General features: G+C 39.1%; 1 non-coding gene across 1 annotated transcript; it reads left to right on the forward strand.

Annotated features, from left to right (window-relative positions):
- Positions 1-2,413: 2,413 nt before the first annotated feature.
- On the forward strand, positions 2,414-2,520 carry LOC141701076 (small nucleolar RNA R71). Its single transcript, XR_012566653.1, has one exon. It is a non-coding gene; the product is annotated as a small nucleolar RNA R71 (small nucleolar RNA).
- The last annotated feature ends 1,230 nt before the right edge of the window (positions 2,521-3,750 follow it).

Here is a 3,750-nt window from a genome sequence, read left to right on the forward strand (position 1 = left end):
ACCTATGAAGTATCTGATCAATGAATGGAAGCGGGAAGTGATCTTTCCTAGTGGCTTTATTCAGCTTTCGATAATCCATGCATACTCTTCATCCTGTAACTGTCCGAGTAGGGATGAGCTCATTCTTCTCATTAGCTACGATGATAATGCCTCATTTCTTAGGCACACACTGCACCACGCTCACCCACGAACTGTCAGATATAGGATAAATGATTTATGCATCTATCTATTTAAGAATTTCCTTCTTCACAACCTCCTTCATGATATCATTTAGCCTCCTTTGCTGCTCAACAGTTGGCTTACTTTCTTCCCCAAGCAATATTTTATGCATGCAATAAGAAGGGCTGATTCCCTTGATATCTGCTATAGTCCATCCAATTGTTGATTTAAACTCTTTCAGAATTCTCAAGAGCTTGTATTCATCACTTCCTGAAAGGTCAGATGCAATAATAACAGGCAAAGTAGATGCATCACCTAAAAATGCATACCTCAAGTGATCAGGCAGTGGTTTGAGCTCAAGTGTAGGAGCTTCTTCAATAGATGGCTTGAGACGCTTTGGAGAATTTTTCAGCTCTTCCAATCCAAGAGACTTAAACAGCAAGTCCAACTTCCTCTTCCATGGGAATGTATTCAAATACTGCATCCGCTCTTCCCCTTCTTCATTTTCACTATCAAAATCCCCCATTAAGGCTCTTTCTAAGGCGTCAATCCTTAGCAAGTGACCAACCTCCGAAGTCACTACGGAGTCGACCAACTCCACTTTAAATCACTCATCTTCATCAGTAGGGAATTTCATTACATTGATGATATTGAACGTGACATCCTGACCTTGAACTCTCATGGTAAGTTCACCCTTTTACACATCGATTAGAGTTTGGCCCGTATCTAATAATGGTCTTCCCAAGATAATGGGAATCTTCTTATCCTCCTCAAAGTCTAGAATGATGAAATCAACAAGGAAGATGAGCTTATCCACCTTAACCAAGATATCCTCCATTACTCTTCACGGATAAGTGATGAAACGATCAGCCAACTACAAAGACATGTTCACAGGTTTTGGATCAGGTAGTCCAAGTTTCTTAAACACGGACAAGGGAATCAGATTATGCTAGCTCCCAAGTCACACAAATACTTTTCGAATGACAGATTGCAAATGGTGTAAGGTATCGTGAAGCTTCCTGGATCTTTAAGCTTAGGAGGTAGTTTTTGTTGCAGCACTGCACTCTTGCGTCAGAGCGACGGTTTCCAACTCCTCAAGTTTTAGCTTCCGAGATAAAATACCCTTCATGAACTTAGTGTAGCTCGACATCTGTTCTAGAGCTTCAGCAAAAGGTATGTTAATGTGCAACTTCTTGAAAACCTCCAAAAACTTGGCAAATTACTTATCAAACTTCTGCATTTGAAGTCTTTTAGGATATGGAGGAGGTAGGTAGACCTGTTTATCCCCTGTATTACCCTCAGGAGGATTTCTGTCAATAAATTTCTTCTTCGTTTCCACCTCGACATCCTTCTGCACCACTTTTGCAGCTACAATCTCATTTTCTGGAATTGGCAAAGGTGCAGATGCACCTGCATTCTGAACAGAGTTTTCAGAATCTTTGTTTTTCCAAATTTGGGGGCTCGTGACCTTTCCAGACCTCAATGTGATTGCCTTCAACTGCTCCTTGATTTCCCTCTTGCCTGGATTAGCATTGGTATCACTAGGAAGAGTTCCTGGTTGACGGATCAACAAAGCGTTGGCAATTTGCCCTATTTGATTCTCAAGAGTCTTGATAGAAACTGCTTGGCTTTTGCACATAAGCCTCAACTCCTCCAATTCATATTTTTCATTAGTAGATTGACCTGCACTTCCATGCGGTTGTTGTTAAAGTTGGAGTTGTTGTCTTGGTGCATACTATTATTGAAAACCAAGAGGGTTGAATTGCTTTGCTCCAAACTGCTAAAAAGGCTGTTATACCGCATTCTGGTTGTTGCTCCAACTGAAGTTAGGATTGTTGCGGTTGTTAGGATAATAAGTGGTAGGAACTGGTTGCTGCGACCTCTGAAAGTTGCTCATAAACTGAGCTGACTCACTAGATACAGCACACTACTCCATTTCGTGTGCACTTGCACAAAGCTCACAGACACTAGTGATCTGATTAACTCCATAATTAGCCAAAAAATCCACTTTCATCATTAACGCCTTTACTTGAGCAGCTATGTAGTTGTATCTACCTCCAAAATTCCTGCTACCTTGCCTTGAGGTAGTCTCTGAGTTGGGTTCTGATATTCATTAGCAGCCATCAATTCAATTAGCTTATACGCTTCATTATAGCTCTTAGCCCAGAAGGCTCCACCTGATGTTGTATCGAGCATGGGTCTGGACTACGCTCCCAACCCATTATAAAAGCAATTGGTGATCATCTAATCAGGCATGCCATGAAGAGGAAACTTCCTAAGCATCTCCTTATAGTACTCTCAAGCCTCACACAAAGATTCTCCCGATTGCTACGCAAATTGAGTAAGAGCGTTCCTGATTGCAGTTGTCTGTGTCATAGGAAAGAATTTAGTAAGAAACTTCTGAGAAAGATCTTCCCAAGTAGTGATAGAACCTGCTGGTAGAGAATGCAACCATCACTTAGCTTTATCCCTCAGAGAGAAAGGGAAAAGTCTCAGCTTCACAGCATCTTCAGAAATATTGTTGAACTTGAAAGTGTAGCAGATCTTGATGAAATCTCTAATGTGCATATTTTCGTTGGAGAACCTCCAAACTGGACTAAATTCTGCACCATTTGAATCGTGCTAGACTTGATTTCAAAGGTATTAGCCACAATGGCTGGTCTGACAATGCTAGACTGAATGTCATTGATCTTTAGTTGAGAATAATTCATCAAAGCTTTCGGATTCGCTGCTGGTTCTCCCATTGCAACAAAAACTTCTTCTTCAAATTTTTCCTCTTCTTCAAAATCTTTGTTTCCCACTTCTCCAACTTCGCCTAGTGTTTCCTTACGAGATTGAGAACGTGTTCGCATACACGCTCTCTAGAGTACCTAAAACACAAACAAAGTAATTAGTAAGTAAAATATCCGAGTCACTGAACTTTAACGACCACTGATGTCAAGCACATAAACTAAATTTAACACGGATCTCCCCGGCAGCGGCGCCAAAAACTTGTTCGCTGTACTTCAAATGCGAAAATACATGCAAGGTACGTGATCACAAGTAGTATAAGATATAAGTCAAGTTCGTTCCCACAGAGAATCAGTTTAGATTGATTTTAGATTATGCACTTATGCAACAATGTATGGTTATCTTTCAATGCTAAGACAAGTAACAATTTGAGTTTTGAGTTAACAAAGAGATTATACTAAATAATATAATTAAGAGAATTACGATTGAATTACTCATATGAGAATAACATGGGATTCTAACTTCATTAAATACTTCATTCAAAGTTTATGTCTTTAACCTTAGCATGTGATGGTGATGACAACTAATCAGATAACACAAAATTAGTATACGTTAACTTTCATTATACGTATACCCTACTATCAAATATCCACAATTAAGATAGAAGTTGAATATACACCAATTATGGTTAGTCCCTATTTGTCTATAAAGATTGAAAAAATAATGGTTTAAGAACAAGTTATCTATCTTGATTACATAGGTTGAATAAGATGGTTAAAATTACCCACGAATTATGCATGTTAATTCATACATAAACCTATGCTAGCATGACAAGTTCTAAACCTCTATATTCATTGTCGC

Source organism: Apium graveolens, unplaced genomic scaffold (assembly GCF_009905375.1).
Source record: "Apium graveolens cultivar Ventura unplaced genomic scaffold, ASM990537v1 ctg3297, whole genome shotgun sequence".
NCBI lineage: Eukaryota > Viridiplantae > Streptophyta > Magnoliopsida > Apiales > Apiaceae > Apium > Apium graveolens.